This window comes from Microcebus murinus, chromosome 23 (assembly GCF_040939455.1).
Source record: "Microcebus murinus isolate Inina chromosome 23, M.murinus_Inina_mat1.0, whole genome shotgun sequence".
NCBI lineage: Eukaryota > Metazoa > Chordata > Mammalia > Primates > Cheirogaleidae > Microcebus > Microcebus murinus.
The window spans coordinates 7737519-7757484 of NC_134126.1; the positions used below are offsets into that span (position 1 = coordinate 7737519).

The following is a 19966-nucleotide window of genomic DNA, read 5'->3' on the forward strand; positions in this document are numbered from 1 at the left end:
CTCTGTTAACATATTTTTCAGATATTTATTTCATATACTTTTTGGACATGAATTATTTATAAATTGACTTTCTTTATTAACAATATAGCATAGACTTTTTTGGGTCAATGAATGGAGGCAGTATATTAGTTTCTTGTGACTGATGTAACATATTACCACAATCTTGGTGGCTTATAACAATAGAAATATATTCTCTTACAATACTGGAGGCCAGATGCCCAAAATCAGTATCACTAGACTGAAATCAAAGTGTTGGCAGGGCTGTGCTACCTGAAGTGGTTCTATGGGAGAATCTATTACTTGCTTATTCCAGTGTTTGGTGGCTTCCGGCATTTCTTGGCTCGTGGCCACATCACTCCAATCTCTGCCTACATGGTAACATTACCTTCTCTTCTGTCTGCCTCTCTTATGCAGATACTGTGATTGGATTTACACCCATCTTGATAATCCAGGATAATCTCTCCACATCAGAATCTTTAATTTAATATCTGCAAAGATACTTTTTCCTTAGAAGGTAATTTTTATAGTTTCTAGGGATGAGAGCCTGATATCTTTGAATGGCCTCTACAGGTGGCATCATCATTTTGAGTAGTTGCATGATATTTTGCATGTGTATATATAATGCCTACTTCTACCATTCCCCTAGGTTAGTCATTTAAGTCATTTTCACTTTTTAGTTAATATAAATGAAATAAACATACACTTCTTTCTTTTTACTAAATTCCAAGAAATGGATTTGTTTCATCAGAGGATTTGAACATCAAAAATGCCAAAACACAGTGTCAAAAAGATCTTTAAAAAAGTTGTACAATCAGCAGTGGGTAGACTTCTTAACTTTATTAATCCAATAGAGCAATTGGATTGGAAATATTTGGATTGGATTAAAAATATTTCATTCAATTTTTTCATCAGTAAAGTTGAATATATTTATTTTTTTCTTTTCTTTCTTTCTTTATTTTTCTTGGAAGTTCCCAATAGGCATTTTTTTTTTACCTGTTCTACTATGCAGTTGTTGAAATTTAACTTAATTGTAATACCACTTATAATATCAAGTGTATTAATTCTCTTTTGGTTATATATATATATAAATTTATGATATATATATCATAAGTATCTTCTCTTAGTTTGTTGTTTGACATTTTCAATCATCTTTTATTTATGTTATATGATTTTTTATTTCCTTTACTACCAGTTTGTAGAAACAATCATCTATATTTTATATGACAATTAAAATCTTCCATGTCTTTACGTGTTTTATCATCAAGGAATGTGGCAAGTGAACCTCACCCATCTCATAGTTTTCCTCCATTCCTTATTAACTTTTTCTTTTTTCATTTTTCTGTTGGTTATTTTTTCACTGAATTCCGCTATTCAGGTATCACAAAGTCAAGATGCTTGCCAGTGCTGTTTCATCCATAATCAATCCTAGATTTCCTGGATGAAGCAGGGGTGTGGGGGAGCATGTGGACACAGGGTGGGGTGAGTAGTGGCTTGGGGCAGTGTGGCCAAAAAGAAAGACGCCAGGGTCTCACAGCTCTAGGAACATAATGTCAAGCACAGATTATTTCCCCCGAGCACCATTTCTCACCTATCTGGTTGTTCTGTGAGCAAACAGACTCGGTATTCCTAGGCTCCTTCTGGCATTTAGGTCTTAACTTTCTCCCACTTCACTAAACTGGTTTTCAATACCTCTGCTCTCCAAATCCCAAATTGTGTTTTGAAATTTATTAGGTCTCCCGTGCTTTTACTATCTATCTTTCACCTTGTAAATTTATACCTTTTTAAAATTCTTACCATCACTTTAGCAAAGTGTTGATAGGGAGTAAAATAGACACTTGTTCAATGGTCTGTCTGTATTTCCCAAGAACCTCCATTTAAAAAAAAGAAATTAACTTCAGACAAATTTTTCTTTCAATTTTAAACACTATATTTAATAGGAGTAAAATTATTTCACTATTCAACTATTTCACTGAAATAATTTGTTAAAGTCATCAAAAACTTTCCTCTTAATATACTCAATGGGTGCTTCTCTGTCCTCTTTTTGCTTTACCTTTAGTGGAATTAGATTCTGTGAATAGACCTTTTCTCTTGAAGGATTCCTTCACTTGTTATTTAGGACAATATATTCCATTGGTTTTTCTTCTAAAACTAGCCAATATTCTTTTCTTACTCCTTATGCTGCTTCTGACCTCTAAATCTTGGAATTTTCTAGAGATCGTTTCTGTTTTTTTCCTGTTTTATATTCTTGTATGCTGTACAGCTTATTTCAACCAATTTGAATATTACTGTATGCTCCTATATGCTGATGACATCCAAAATTACAACTCAACCTCGAACTCTCCCTAAGTGCCAAATATTTTCTTACATCTCCGTTTACATTTGTAACAAACTCCCTAATGTTCACAACAGAGTGCTTGATTTCCTCTCCTGAAGAACTGAAGCAAAACAAAAATGCCTTGCCACTCAATTTCCCTATGGCAGTGACAGGCAATACAATTTATGTAGTTGCTCAGACCAAGAATCTTCCTTGACTCTCTGATCCACCAGCAAAGTAGTATGGGCTTAACTTTCATACTGTATCCAGGGCTTAACTACTTTTTCCACATTTCCAACTCTAAACCTACTCCTGATCATCATTCCTCACGTCTTCAATCTATTCTCAACAGGTGGGGAAATCAGAAAGAAAGAATGAAATAACAAAAGAAGGAAAAATGAGAGGAAGAAGGAAAGAAGGAAGGAAGGGAAAGGGGAGGGGGAAGAAAGGAGAAAGTAAACAAGTCTCGCAAGTTTTGCCATTTCCTGCTTTAAACATTCTGATAGCTTCCCTTACCTGGCTCAGCAGGCCTTATGAGATGTGGGCTCCTGCCTGCCTCTCTGGTCTCATTTTCTATCACTCTCTCATGCATTATTCTCCACCACAGAGGGCCAGACCTTTGTTCCCTGGATATGTATGCCCAGTTTATTTATTTTTTTTTCTGTCCTTTATAAAAGCATTTAACTCTTTACTTCTTCAGTTCTTCATATGATCTGCTTCTTCCCATGATTCTGGCAGACAACAGGCGCTCCATAAGAATGCATGGGTGATATTCAGTGCAATTCTCAGTTTCTGTTTTCCTAAAGTGAGGTACTCACATCAACTTTCTTTAGGAAATGCTTAGTTAAAGGGAGATTACTGGAAACCTTTTCTGTCAAGAATGATCAGTTTGTAAAATAGAATGCCAATGTTAATGAATCCATGAAGGTTTCCTTTGTTTTTTTTCCTGGTCTCAATTGCTCAATGCACAGAAAGCTAATGACTGAGACAACAAGGATTGTCAAGAAAGAAAGGAAGTTAATTGTGGAGGATGTCAACCAGGACTGCCTCAAACCCACCTCCCTGACTGAGGGGATCAGGGGTTTTTCTAAAGGTGAAATGAATGATGCATGAAGTGAGTGAGCATCGTGATGTGTTTGTGGTGGAGTGCAGGGCACGCAGCGCAGGGAGAACTCATTCTGGCATATTCATCACACGATCAAAAATGGCAGATAAGCCCCTCCAGGATGGAAATTTTAGTGGTATGATGAGCTATGGGTTAATATTGGTCATCCTTTTGGCCTGATGCTCATGCAGGTTGTGATATGTAGGTTGCTGAAGCAGGTCCCTGGCAAGGTCTGTGGTGGATTGCCGATTGTCTTGACTTCGCTGAACAACTGGGGAGTGCAAGGCTTTGTCATTATCTTGTTGCTGCAAGGAGAGTCCGTCACTTCTTGCAAACAATTCAAAAGGGAAGGAATAAATGAAAATTACAAAGTTCTGATCAGCAAGCCTTACTGACTTAGAAACTTGAAACTTAAAAGAACTGCAAAAAAGATGGTTTTGTTCATGGAACTGGTTGCAACACTTTCACTTTTTGAAAAAAATGTACTTTGTTTTTCAAAATATGTAAGATATGCAACATCACTAAATCAGGAAAAAGAAACTAAAATATAAGACTTTAATTTTGAAGGACATGCAGATCTAGAAATTCAATGACAATGAGTTTTATGCTTTTCTATAAACTGCGTTGTGTTCATAGTAATGATAATATCGTTTAATCTATAGACACTCATGTTATCTTAAAAAAGAGTAGAATAAAGATAATAATGCTTTTCCATCTAGTAGAGACTTTCTGAACCTCAGCACTACACCGTCGATACTATCGGCCAGAGCGTTCTTCACTGGGGTTGGCTGTCATGTGTGTTCTTGCATGAATTGCTGGTCTCCACCTACCAGGAGCCAGCAGCAACAACTCCCCCACCTCCAAGTTGTTATAAGCAAAAATTTCGCCAGACTCTGTCAAATGACAGAGTGAAATCCCACCACTACCCTGAACCACTGATTTTGTCTAAATAATTTTTTCAGGCCTCTTTCAGAACTGATATGTTAGCATTTCAACCCATATAGTTAACATTTTTAGGTTGACAGTTTAACAATTGGAGGTGGATAGACCATCCAATGCTGTTGTGAAGACTAAAAACCTCCAGACACTGCCAAGTACCCTCTAGAGGGCAAATCCTCCTCATTTGAAAAACAAGGATCTAATGTATATGCTAGGAAAAGATTGAAGGTATACTGCTTTTAAAAATAAATTGGAAAAGTAAAAGTAAAAATAGAAGAGTTCCATTCGCCTATGAATTTTGAAATAACCAGTTATATTAATCTATTTCTAATATTTCCCTATGTGAAGGTCTTCAGATAAGAGCTTTTTTAGAGCCCAAAGAGTCTTTAATTTAGAGAGTATAGTTAAACTCTTACTCTAAAAGTTAAGAAACGGAAACAACAGAAATAAAATGTTTTGTACATTATCCATAATCTTGTTGAGAACTAATTTTTAAAAAATAATTTACAACCAATATAATTGAAAAAGGCAATTTTATTTATAAAAATAAAAAATGCAAAACATATATAGACATGGGAAATAACAAATATTGCAATGAAGAGGATCCAAATATATCAAGGACTAACATAATTGTGTGATTAAACTTTCAGTCTAGTTTGGAAATTGCTCTCAGCCAGGGTACTAAATTCTCATCTATTGAAAGAACTTCAGATATTCACATGATACTGACTTTTGGGTTTTTATTAACATATTCTAAAAGAAATTTGTTACATGTATCCATATACTTTTTAAAAATTTTTATTATGTACAATAAATATTTCCTCTGAATAAAACCCAAAGTCATAACATTTAAAACATTGCATAAATGAATGATGTTTCTTTTTCAGGTATCAAACGTTACATAAATTAGAGTTTAAATGCTTTGAATAAATAAATCATGTGGTACATAAACCTTTTTTCTTGAATATTAATTCTTTCTGCCAGGATTTAACAAAGAACTTAATTTAAAGAATTTAACAGCAATGCTTTCCAGTGTAAACTTTCTGGAGAGATCTTGGAGAGCCAGTGTAATTTACTGGGTTTATGAGGATTCAGTATTTTAGATGTTGGGTATACTGTAGATGGGTTTGATGATCCATTACATAGGGTTCCAAACTAGAATTGTACTGATTTTACTGATGTCCAGTTAGAAGGACCCAACCTCCCGTGAGTGTGTCCCGAGTCACCTGGCAGAGTTAAAGCAGGGGATATATTGTTCCTCAGTAAATTCCTGTTGTGAGACATTTTCTATAATGATCACAGAGATTCTGGTTAAAAAAAATGGTTTATATATAACACAAATCTATTAAACTACTATTTCTGCTAAGCTTATATTTTCCTACCACTTTGAAAGTCAGAACTATCTGAATGAGTCTCCTGACAGATCAGATTTCAATCTCAAGGGATATAAAATAGAATGCACTTTAGTTCGGCTTTTCCCTTACTTATTTTTCAAGAATTTGATACGGCTTTTAGATGAGCTGGGATATATTCTGTCCTGCTGTGACATATATCCAGTTAATATGTTAGACTGAAATATTGTAAGATCAGTTGTAATCTGGCATCTAACTTGCTCAGGTAAGAGCTTCAATAATGTTAATGTGAAGCCTTAGATTTTGTACTGATCTCTTCTTCACTTTTAATGCTTTAATTGAAGTGGATTGGCTATTAAAGGTAACTAAATTAATTACTAAATGGAACTGTTTTGTAAATTTTGTATGAACTTTAGAAACATCTGCCAGAGTCAATTATTTTGGATTTAGTAGAGTTGACATGTAACACTTTCTTCCCTTTAACAGAAATTAGACAAGAGCACCTATAGCTTTTTTTGGAGGAAACTCCTGGTTCATGATGATAAAACTGTTTTCTTAGCATACAGGATGCTTGCCTATTTTAAATTAAGTGGATATCTATTACAGCAGGATAGAACGTATCCAGTTCATCTAAAAGTTGTTTCAAGTTCTTGAAAATAAGTAAGAAAAAAGCCGAAATAAATGCACTCTATCTTATTTCACTTGCAATTGAAATCTGATCTGTCAGGGGATTCATCCAGAGTTTTGGCTCTTACAGTGGTATGAAAATACAGAGTAGGCGGAAATAGTATAACATGATTTGTATTTAGCTTATAAAACATGGTCCATAGCATATTAAGAGAGGATGATGGATAAATGATTACTGTGAAGCTGCTTGCATTATACTTTGCTGACTTCTCGGCGAAATGAATGAAAGGAGCCTAAAAACTGGTAGCACAGAGAATTAGTCATAGAGCTAAGATAGTTGTGTATCCAGTAACTTGTAACTGTTTATATTTTGACTTCTGTAACTGTATGTAATGCTAGCAAGCAACAATTTTACAGTAATTAATAGTTTCTACTTTACAAAACCTCTTCCAATCTAATCTAGTTAGACTGAAGAAATTCATGACTCTTTCTAAAATATGTCATGACTTGGAAATCATACTTAAAATGTACAAATGAAGAAATCGCAAAATCAGGCTGCCTCTACATCATAAATCATCAAATATTTGTTGAATATTACTAAGCACCGTGTATCATTCTGCTCAAGTAACATGATGAAAAGGACACATTGATCTGGCTGACTAATCTTCAGTCTCATTGTCTGAATATATTTGGATTAATTTTGTTACTTGTCTGTTCTTACACAGTTACTGCAGCATATCTGGCCTGGTAAGGGATGATTGCAAATGAAATCTCCAAATCCACCTCTAGAATCCCAAAAGCTTACACTGGAGAAAAAACAATGTTATTGCACATTCTTGCTTTATTTTAGAATATTATTATCTGGCAATTCCTTTCCTTAAGTTTGAATTCATTTTCTGACAGTGTCTTGTGTGCTAATGTGATACTGCACTAATTTATATGGTAAGCCTGCAAGCTCTGTTCTCTGTGATCTTGCAGTATCCTTAGAGCTCGAAACTGCTCATCATTATTCATGCTGAAACATGATGTGCGGTGTTTCTGATTCTTTGAAAATATTTCTTATTACTACAAACTAAGAAAATGTGATACAATTAATCCTAAGATTCAGAAACTGTTGATGCAACTCATGGATGTGCTTTCTAACCACTTTGATAGATTGAAGAACACTCGCTTCCTTTTTGGTTCATTCATTTATGTATTATACATTTGGTTTTCTGTATTAGAAATTAACTAACTAATTTCTGTGAGGGAATTTTAAAAGTCTTTGTGGGAAATTATTTCATGACAAGTATTCATTTGTAATTTTTATTTATTTTTTTACTTTTTTTTTTTTTTTTTTTTTGAGACACAGTCTCGCTTTGTTGCCCAGGCTAGAGTGAGTGCCGTGGTGTCAGCCTAGCTCAGAGCAACCTCAAACTCCTGGGCTCCAGTGATCCTCCTGCTTCAGCTTCCCAAGTGGCTGGGACTACAGGCATGTGCCACCATGCCTGGCTAATTTTTTCTATATATATTAGTTGGCCAATTAATTTCTTTCTTTTTATAGTAGAGACAGGGTCTCACTCTTGCTCAGGCTGGTTTTGAACTCCTGATCTCGAGCAATCTGCCCGCTTCGGCTTCCCAGAGTGCTAGGATTACAGGCGTGAGCCACTGTGCCCAGCCTATTTGTAAATTTTAAATTAACACCATTTTGAAATCTAGGTTTCAATACAGTTTGTAAAACTGTATCCTGTATAGTAAAAATCACTGCTGTGGAGAAAGAGAAAACCCAGAAAACCTAGAAGGAAACCTGGCTTTAATCAATGCTATCATAAAAGCTGTGTGTATTATTGGACAAGACACACTCTTTTTGTGCCTTAACTTGCACACCATTAAAATTGGGTTAACAATTTATCCTCTTTAGCAAACTCATAGGGCTTTTGGAGGACTAAATCACATATTATGTATGAAAGAGCCTGGAAAACTATAAAGCAATTTTTAAATGTAAGGTAATAATATTGTTAACTGTTTTCCCCCATTGGCTAAATTTCTTCTTTGTTGCTATGCACATATTAACACATTCTTAGGAATTGCCATTCTTCTTTAAGCAAAGAGAAGTAAATATGTCAATAAATAACAGCATGCTTTATGAAGTTGTGAAACAACAATCACATATTTTTAGCTGGGTTTCATTTTTCCTTTTAAACAAAATTATTCTAGAAAGTATATATTTTTATTGAATTTCAGTCTGAGGTTATAGACTTTCTTCAATGGATTCATTTTACTTCCTTTAGTAATAACTATTCAAATATGTCACATTTTGCTATGGTGTTAATACTAGTATTAATTTTTTTTGCTGCAAACTAAAATGATTTTCCACTGGAATTATTATTTTCAAAAGCACAGAGACTGCAAAAAAACAAGTTATTTGACTTAAAGAGAAAGAATTTCAGGGTCAGAGTTCAGTGTTCAAATAATGTTTATGCCTTTTCTTCTGATCAGATTTGATCATCTCCAAAATTACAGGAAGTTCCATTATCACTATCTCTCAGGGCCTTTTTTGAAGATTAAATGAGATAAGGTACGTACATTAGATGACACATTATAGGTTCCAAATGAATTCAAATACAGTCCACATAATCACTTAGGAAATTCTGCATAAAATACCCATTGCTCTCTGAGCTAAGGACTTCTTCCATAAATTCCATTTTGTCTTGGAAGCATTTATCAAATTACTTCAGGCAATGAAAAAATTGCCGCAAAATTAGTGTGTGTAGTGATGTGAAGAGTAAAATTGAAAAAATTATAGGGAATTAGTATCAAATATCCAGAGAATTTGAAGAGAACCCCACAACATGGAAGAAATTCAAAATACTCATTACTTCCCAATTTACCTATGGAGTCGCTCTTTCATTCTTGATTCTTCTGAGAAAGTACAGTACTTGTTCATATTCTCATCTATCAATAGGTTGATTCATTCCTCCTGCAATCTTTAAATCATTCATGTACTCAGGTTGTATTCAGACAAGGGCTGAATGCCCTGTTCTGTGGCAGGCAGTGTAGCTAGAATAAAATCATTTGACTCCTACATCTTTATTTGATCCAACATAACATGTATTGGGCATCTCTTCTCCCCAAGCTTGGTTTTGTCAGATGTCTTGATTGGATTCATTTTAGAAAATTGAAACCTGACCTGAGGCTACACAACTGTTTCAGCTTGGCCTTTGGAATTCAATTTTTTCACTCAGTAGGACTTAAAAGGGTTAACTGAATGCAAATTTAATAATCTTTCTTATTTAAGCCAGAGTATCATAATTTGACACATACCAAGTTAGATTATAGGATGTTCATTTTGTTTCTTTATGCTCGTACCTCCGTAAGCCAATACAATATTGAATGTTTCAGTTTTTTTTGTATAATTTGTTGGTTCAGAATATTATACTTCCAGGACAGAAAATTTTTTGGTAATAGAGAAAAAAAACCTAATCTTTAAAAGAATTAAATATGTGCACACTTTTGAAGAAAGTATAGCAAAAAATTTCACTTTATTATTTTGTGAATATAGTGCCTTTTTTTTAAAAGTAGAAGTTTCAAACTTTTTCTTTTGGCTTGTTTTACAGAATGGTCAAACTTGCGTATTGAACTTTATATATTTTTTGTTGAGTGAGTACAAAGTTTAATTTTCATTTCCTTTTAAGTTCAGCAGCAGCGTATAAACCTTGGACATTTTCATCTGTTCTCTGAATAGACTGGGTGGTTTTAAGGGCAAAGCATTCTCCTGTGGAGACATCTTCTAAGATTTTCACACAGAGCCTGAAAGAATGTTTTTTAAAGTAAATTGCATTTCTAAAATTGAAAGTTGCTATTAAGTACGAAGATGATGTAACTAATTTTAATTTACAATAAGAGCTCTTACAGCCATTAACATTTGGATGTTCTTGTATCTAAGTCTTTCATTTGATGAATATATGAATATATTAATTATATATTTCTATAATTTAAAAAAGTCCTAAACTTTCACAGATAAAACAAGAAATAACTATGTTGTTTTTAAACATAAAAAAAGTTTTAATTAAATTCCTTTAAGTCAAAACTTCCTTTTGAGGGATAATATACCATAGAAATTAAGCTTTACTGACATACTTACCTATACATACATCAGTGACCATTTAGAAATGTTTCATGTGGATTTATTCACAAGACTAAAAGGTACTGTTATTCTTCTAATGACAATTGTAGTAATGTATTTTTACTATTAACTGTCCAGTTAGATTGTACACGTTACACTAGGAAGAAACAAACCTGCCTGCTGCAAGGTAATGAAGCATATATGATTAAGTATATGTATATTTCTTTTAGTTCGGTGAAGAATAGGAATGTTTTTGAATTGAAACATGGATGAATAACATAACTTCAAATTTTTATTTCAAAGAAGTTCGTATTAAAATTAGTGAAAATTTGTAAGAGTAAAATTATTTTTAAAATGTAGCATTATATTGGCAACAATGTATATATAACTGGTTCAGTAGTTTTGATAGAAATGATTGGCTGGTTTTTTTATTAGTTTGGGTACATTTATTTGACTATCCTAACAGAAGCCTTGACTCAAAGTGGCTCACATCAATGCCTCTCAAACTTCTTTGTGCTCCAGAGTGTCCTGGAGATCTTGTTCTGCCCACAAGCATCATTCCAAGTTTCTGATTCAGTAGGTTTGGGGTGTGGCCAAAATTTGCATTTTTATTAAGCTCCTGGGTGATGATCATTTTCCAAGCTTACGGGTAGAAGCTCTGGCTTAAACAAAACACATATTAAATAGTCTGAAGTTTGGGCATGCTCCAAGACATAATCAAACTCCAGGTCGTTTGTTTATTTTTTTCCTTCATGTTTTACTGCTCTGCATGTGTTGTATTTGTCCTGGGGCAGGCTTCCCTCAGGCCACAGTCTAACCACAGGCAGCAACTGAGGCAACATTTTTTGCTTGCTCACATTCAGCAAAAGAGAGAGAAAGCTCTTCCTGAATCTTGAAATACAAGGTCTTCTCATAGGTCTGATTGTACCAAAGAGTCACGCACCGAACGGAACCAGTTATAGTTGCCAGGGAAGTGTGTGATCTGCTTGTCTTAAGCCAGTGTTTCTGAACCAAACATCACTGACAAAAGGTTTAGGATCGCCTTGACTGGTTTACACTAAGCAGGATTTATTTATGGAACTTTGGATAGGATCTGCATTTTCTGACTCAGAAGAGCCGCACTGGTTGGGGTAGATGGGTGACCAGTGTTCAGCTGTGATGGTGGGGTGAGATGGCTGGTGCTCCTAGGTGACAACTACAACTTTCAAATCCTAACTCAGATGTGTTTACACACAAACTAATCTATAAAAAATGGAAGAAAACATTTGTAAACAATCACATGTAAGTCGTTTATAAACAAAATCTGACAAAAGGTATTGAGTAGTTTTTGAAAAAAATGCAATTTTCCTTGAATTAAACCTCTACTCTATCACAGTTTGTGCAATGCACAGCACTCAGTAACTTTTGTCAACAAATATTTATTGAGTCAGTGAATGAATTTTTTGAAGAAGGTGAAGAGAGAAGTGAGAAGACAAAGAGTGCTGTGGTTTAAGGAGCAATGAAAGTGAGTGAGCTACTGTCATTAGGATGCATAAATTTAATCTCCCTCCTTAAATAAATTCGAGCTTCAGTATATTCATCTGTAAGGCAGGCAGATGCCCTCAGACTTGCTTTAAAGTCTAAACACGAATGACCTTAATTGTGGTTTTGTTTCTTATCCCAGAAAGCTAATAGAATGAATTTCCGATTATGTAGACAGGAGGGGGAGGCCCTTTAGAATAAGAACGACTTTAAAAATCTTATACCTAGGGAGAAGAAGACAGTGTCTATAGTTTCAATATGGGGTTCCACACAGGGAAATACTGTGCGATATATATTTCTATTCCTGTTTCACTCGTACTCGTGTGTACCAAGAGACTACTAATGAATAGAAGAGTACAACATACACATTTAAAATTTTTTAGCTGTTAAAAACCCTTGGGATATTTTAAATGAGAACTATTTATGTACTTTATAAAGATATACTTCAATTTCATGCCCAAGTAGTGTCACTTTCATTTTTAGCTTGAAGCCATTGTAACTTGATGAAAAGACACAGGATCACAAATTGGCTCCCCTGGGAAGATTTTCTATTTTTAGTCAGGTACTTTGGTAACTCAAGAAAAAAAAAAAGCATTAGAATTTTTGGGAAATGTTTTCTGTCTTTCCTTTCAAAGGATGCTACTGGTGATTTTCATTTGTTGGGGGGGGGATTTGTTTTTCGTGTGAGTGTATTTTTAATTAAAAACATTAATTGACATCTTTGTTCATACAAATCTAGCGTGCTTTTAGAGTGTTTCAGAATTTAGCTTATTCTGTTCTTACATTTGTTTATGAAGTGTTCTGTCGGTTAGGTTCAAAAGGCATCAGCAAGGTAAATTAAGATCAATTCTGTTAACAAAGAATTTGTAATCTCTGGAGGAAACACATGAAAATAGACGTAAACAATGCAACTTGCTCAGTAATAGACATATGACTACCCTTTATGTTAAAAGGGAAGATAGGTATCTGAGGAATGGCTTCTTAAAAAAGTTCCATTTTGTTGTTGTTTGAGACACAGTCTTGCTCTGTTGACCAGGGTGGCAAGTTGTGACACAGTTATATTAAATAGCTCACTGAAGCCTCGAACTCTTGGGCTCAAGTGATCCTCCTGCCTCAGTTTCCCAAGGAGCTAGAACTATATGTGCGCACCACCAAGCCTGACTCGCAACAGTTTAGTGTTAAAGGAGGAGTAAATGTAACTAAGTGAGAAGGGTGGAGAATTTGGCAGCCGAGGACACCAAGGAAGCGGGAACGATGTTCTATTTATGCGATTGCCCTAATTTTCTCACCCGTTAATACAATATGACTAATACCTATGTCGTAAGTAATATAAAATTAAAATATAAACATCAAACATTGCACTTAGTGTATAGCAGATGCTCAATAAATATGAGCTATTTTTATTTTTACACTTACTATATTTCAGATTATTGGAGGAAATTGTCTTTTAATAAACCTATTCTGCTCTGTTCTGCTTGGATAGCTTTTTTGTTAACATAAATTAGATTTCTATATGCATGTACTTACTCAAAAGGTGGGATTATAAACCAAAAGAGTCAAATTCTTGACTTAAGGAATAGATAAACCTAGTACTACCTTAATTGTTTCATATAAAAGGCTTACGTGAGAAACTCCAGTTTGCATAAGAATTACTCGTGTTTATGATGTTGCAAATTTCTGGGCCCTGAGGAATCCGATTTTGTTGTTCTTGTCCATGCCAATGTGGATTTTTGTTAAGTATTTCAGGGGATTGCGGACCATACTTAGAGAAGTACTCAGTGGATGTTGTTTCATTTTTAGCTCAAGGTCCTGCATTGATCTGGAAAGGGAAACATTATATCTATCATGAATTATTTTATGGATGGCATTCAAAAGGACAATATAATAGAAACTAGACTTTCTAGAATCACTTGATGCAGATCTATAATTTTAGCATCATACTTAGTACACGAGACATACATTCATCTGTAAGAATTAATCTCCCTGTAAAATTAGGATCTATTTCTATTACCCATACTTTTTCAACATCCCTCCTATAAATTCAAATGTTCAGTGTAAACCATACTTAAATATACAATCAATCCTCTGCTAATCAGATTTGGATTATCAGGGAACATTTTAAAATTAACAGTTGATCCCCTTTATAAACAAATTTGTGATCTTTTCTGTTCTCATTACTAAAGGCAGCTGTACAGCTCCTGTGTACTCAAGAAAAATGGATTAATGTTAATGTTACTCTAATGGAGTATTAATTATAGGATAATTTGCCCACCCTTTAAAATCATATAATGCATCACAAAATAAAAATAAATCACTTTGAGTTGTTTGATTTTATATGTTATTTTTAAAGCCACAGCTTGTGGCTTAAAAAAAAATACTTCCTATAACATATGCCCCAGGTAAATTTACTATACAAAAATAAAATGTGCCCTGAACAAGATATTAATTCTATGGTATTACTTTAACAAAATTTGACAGATTCAGATATTCATTTTCTTTTCTGAGAAAAGGATTGTAGAAATCTTCTCATACAAAAAAAGATGATTCAGAAAAAAGTCAATTAGTTTTGATGTATTGTTATTCAAGTATTAAATTTCTTTACCCTGTGATCTTTGATGAAATACATTTTCTTAGTAAATTGTGAGAATTTTAATAATTAAATTCACTTAATTAACTTACTCATATGGACAATCAATTATAGCCTCAAATCAATCCCCATATTCAAGTTCCAAAAGTATATTAAGTTGTGTTTCTTGGTCAAGAAGAAAGATGATATAGCGAACTTTCATAAAATTTTTAAACTTGCTGATTCAGGGAATACAAAATTTAGACCATCATTAGATCAAAGAGCTTCATTATTTTCTCAGCCCAGCGAGAATTAGGACATAGAGTGAAGGAAGTGTAACGTATGCAGCGCATTGTTTCTAGACCAGGGAGTGAGGAATAAATAAGGGTGAGGTAGGTGAAGTCAAATGCTTGAATCCTAATACATAGTGGGGGTAGGAAGAGAGAGAGTTAAAAATGTAGAGATAGCTATAGAAAGTTGGAGAACACTGCAGTCGCAAAGACACGCTTTGCTGGTTCCTGGGAAGGCCGCAAGCCTGTCAAAGAGTGCTCACATGTGAACAATTGCAATAAGGCACGGGTGGCCTGGTGATAATAGAACATGCTTAGATAAACCTGTGGCATTGTTCTTGATTCTCTATGGCTGGCAAGTGGTGTGCAAGGGGCCAAAAGTAACCACTTGCCATGTTGGTAAGAATGACTGCAGGGGGTAAGACGCGGACAGGCAGAAGTTCAGAATCAAATGAAGAGGCCAAAGTCAATCTCTACCTTGAGTCCAGAGGTAGAAGGTAAGAACCATACTCTCCAATGAGAAGTTACAAGACTGATTGAACCTTAATCCCAGTAGCAAACATAACAGCCACTGCATACGGGATCGCCATCTCCCCTCCCAGTGGTTACGGAAGTCGCGCATCTCCTTTGTGTTCAATAGGCATGAATAAAGTGGAGAAATGTGAACGCTCTCTGCTCACAGAGTCAGGAGATGCACTTAAAGGGAAATGTTCAAGTGCTGAAAAGGACTGTGCTTACTGGACTGTACATCAATTCAGTTGTTCTCTCCCTCCCTGTATCCAATTTAGCAAGTGGGAACATTTAAGAAGACATGATCAGTTTGGTAAAAAACCTAATGTAGAAACCAATTTGCTGCTTTTACTACATATATAGTCTGTGTTTGCGTCTCTGCTTTTGGTGTTTTCAGAAGTTATTTCAAATATTCTTAAAATTGTAATGTAAAAGAAAATGCAATTTATGTAGGAAAAATTGGCAGCCAGACTAGTTGGATGGGTTTCTGTAATTTATGACTGGTAAGTTCATTGTTTTTCAGTAAATCAATAGGTAGCTTGTTTTTGAAGATTTAGTAAGAAGGTGGTATTCAGAAGTACACTGGCTGGTCCAAATTCAGGGGGGGTTGAAGAACTAGGCCAGGAATGACACCGTTGGCTCCAGTGTTGAGGATGGCAGTGTTTTGCTTTATGTGATATACATATGTATTGTAAATTGTGTACCTTTCTTGTTAAAATATTACAATTTAATTTAATTTAAATAAAACTAAAAGCTGGTAATTCTTACTTGGTGGAAGACATTATTCCCTTTAGATGTAAAGTTGGCTGGGATTTCAATCCCAGTGTTCCTGATATACTGGTTGTCACCTGCATTTTCCACGTATAAAATGGCAATAATATTACCTGCTTTCTAAGTTTGTTAGTAGGATATAATGAACATGGGGAACCCTGGATCATATCCAGTGCATTGTTAGCACTCCAGAAATCTGTTATTTATTTATTTATTATTGATAAATATCTATCTATTTATCTGTCTATGTTTACCATTTCTTTTATGTTGTAATGAAGAGGATCTGGAAAGATGTTACAAGGAACGTATTGTGGCTTTGAAAAAATATTAAGAAGGAAAACAAATGATGTTCCTTTCTTTATTACCAACAACTTAACGAGAGTCAATAGACTTTGGAGGTTCTAGAGAGAAAATTCCTGCAACTGAATAAAGATTAGGTAAGAACTGTTGATAAAAACTAAGTTGAAGAGTGTAGGCAGCATCATTGTTATGGAGACAAATATTGAAGTTGAATGAACATAGGCTTTGTAATCAAATCTACAGTTATCAAAAACACTAGTGAGATATAATTAAATAAAAGAATGTGTTTCTTAATTTAATTATATATTATAAAACTCAATTGTATATTATAAAATAATATGTTTCTCAATATTTCTTAATTGTTAATTTGATAGCTATTTGTTAAATACTTACTAAGAATAAAGACTGAGGGCTAAGGATGAAAGCAATGGTGTATTTCATTGAAATACATTAGAAAAACTGAACAAACTATTAGTTTTAATAAAGAATTGAATTGTGTAAAAAGCACAGTTAAATGGAAGGGTTTTTTTTTTCCCTTCTGTTAAAGCTCTAGTTTTTTCTATAGTTAGCCATGCTTATGGAAGCTTTGCCATTTTTAAACCATAGTGCATGACAAATAGCAGATTTCAATACATGGTTTTTTTTTACATTAACCATTTGAATTCAGAAAAAAACTATACATAAATTAAAATTGCATCTTCTCCTACTATCTTTTTAGTTATTGCCTAGTAAAATCATGCATTTACAGGAAAAATTCAAAATGTACTTCTGGTTAATTTTTACTGATGGAAGCATGAATAACTAATAACCTTAGGTAAAATGATAATAGAAATAAATAACTGATTGAATGCAAACCAGTGATATGCAAGACACATCCTTACTGCAAACGTCACTACATACTTTGATGTTATAAACTCTTGCCTATTAAAAGTACTATGTACAAGACTTCTTAGTGGATTTACCAAATATCCACTTGAAAAATAACATTGTAAACACAGTACAAACATACCTCCTTGAAATGGCAAAATTCTGCACGCATTCAGAGGTCTTTTCCTTTCCAAAAAGCAAATGATATTTTGCGGGGTAGGCACTGTGTACTCCCCAGAAACTTAATCCTATAATTTAGATGGATGTCCATAGAGTGTATTTTATAAGAATATGAATCTTTATATAAATAAATACTTCAATAAACATAATTTATATATAAATATCAAATATTAATAGTGAGCAGAGAATATCATATTTGGAAAAAGAAATATAGATAGCAAAATACAATTTCTTCTTCCTCTTAATTAAATATATCTCTCCCTATAGTAAGAGACATATGATTTTTAATTATTTTATAAGAAGAGAAGCCCTGAGACTACTATTTGAAATATGCTGATTGAAGAAAGCACCATAGTTTTCAGCAATAAAAATTTAGAAGTTTTGCTTTTTTGGGGGCATATGTCATGCATATCTCTCTAGAAAAGAGAATTAGTCATTTAAAAAACAGTGCAGGAAACCCATTACCAGCTGAAATCAGTGTTATTGGAAATAATGATGTTTAAATTGTGCCATGTTTAATAATTCCATTTTTATTAAAAAAGGAAATTATACTTTGTTCTGAGAACTCATTAAATACTCCATAATAATGGCACTAAATAATCATAAGTAAAGGAGAGAGAAATATTTTAAAGTATTTTAAAATGTTACAGGAGTGAAAGCCTTGACACTTTTTAAAATCATATACATATTCCCTGTTTAATTTGTTACTTTGAATCAAGCTCCAAACTAATTAAGATGAGCAATTTACCTACAATACTTCACTTACTTAACTGATAAGAAATTCAAAATGGACTGTGGTTGACATTAAATATTTTATATGGATTAAAGTCGAGTGTCAAAGAATGAAATACTTGCAATTTTGTAATTGCTCCAGCAAAATAGTTTTAAAGTAGTGGGAAATTTTTAAATAAAATACATAAACCACGTTTCCTCTACATATTTCTTACTTCCTTGGCTTAGCTTTAGGGCATGTGGATACATTAAAACATTTCTTAAAACTGAAATTCTGCAGTGAGTGCACAAAACTAGCCATAACATCCATTTTAGCATAATCAAATGCAAATTTTAGCAACCATTTTCAGAGTAATACATGCACTCAGGTTTTTCAGCATGCTCTTAGATTTAATAGTCTGAGATGAGAGCCATATATAAGAAAATGAATCAAAAATCTATTTTGTATTTCTTCTTTAAATGCATGATTTTACAAGACAATTAAAAAGGGAACACAGAAAATGCTGTTATATATCTGAAGTTTTCTAATGTCCATTGCTTTATTTAAAAATATGTATATTAAGAATCTGCTTTCTGTACATTGCTGTTATATGTATCACAGAAATAGATTCCACATAGACTTTTATCAAAGGTTCTGTTCATGTATATGATGAAAAGCAAGTGGATATATCAGCAAGGTTTGTGCTAAAGCATAAAAATAATAAAAGCTGCATGCGAATTAATAAATGCTATTATGTTCCTCCCCTCCCCTTGGAGGTCTTTATCCATTAAGACCTGGTTTCATCTTAGTATCTCTTTTAGAATTGTATCAAAGACAGGCCATTATCATCAGTAAGTTGGGTTGGCATAAGTAATACCTGATTCCTGATCTTGAGAGAATTTCTAAATCATCCTAGCTCTGCTTATTAATCCTTTGGCAGACACTATAAATATGAACATGCATATAAATGCATGCATGCACATGCATACTTATAAATACATGCTTAACATACTTTATGCATATATAATGTTTGCCAGAATTCCTAACTTAATATTCAAGTAAATATTAGAAATAAAACAAAATTGAAATCGTGTACCAGATACACTTTCCTGATATTATAATTTATACAAGTTTCAGGTATTGAAAGGTATACCTCGATCCTTGACAGAACATCGTTCAAATAGATGGCTTTTTATTTGGATATTGTCCATTCCCAATCTTGGAATTCACATTTGGCCACAACTACAAGGAAAGTATAATAAATACTGTGAACATAGCAAGAAACTTAAAATAATGAAATACTACACTAGTATTTTATTGTATTAATAGCTTCTAAATGATGGTACAAACATAAAATTACAACATTTAGGTTAAAGATAATATCACTTATTTGTTTTTTCCAAGCCCCAATTTATTTATATTTATTTTTTATATTTAGAAATAAGATTTTTTTTTTCTACAATGTACGTAGTTGTTTATGTCAGTGGAACTAGATAAGGCTCTGTTGGGAATGGAAGTTTTAAATTATTCATTCTTACTCTGACAAAATATAGAAAATGTGAAAGTAAAAAATGAGAACTATTAAAAGTTGGTAGTATCTTACTTCTTCTTTTAAATAACTTTTATATTAGGAAAGATCAAAAGTGACCATTTCAGAAACTTCTTTTAAGTATACATTACATCATCAAAAAAACGATATAACGTATCACAATTAAGAGATGCAGACTTTTGAGAGTTCTAGTCACACTACAATTTAGCTGAGTTACCACAGTCAAGTTACCTCACTTTCTCACTTTTCTTAGCGTCA

The 19966-nt window shown here is 33.5% G+C and overlaps 1 protein-coding gene across 3 annotated transcripts in view; it reads left to right on the forward strand.

Moving 5' to 3' along the window:
- Window positions 1-19966, forward strand: part of BRINP3 (BMP/retinoic acid inducible neural specific 3) — a 439645-nt gene that overhangs the window by 68548 nt on the left and 351131 nt on the right. The gene's annotated exons all lie outside the window — the stretch shown is intronic.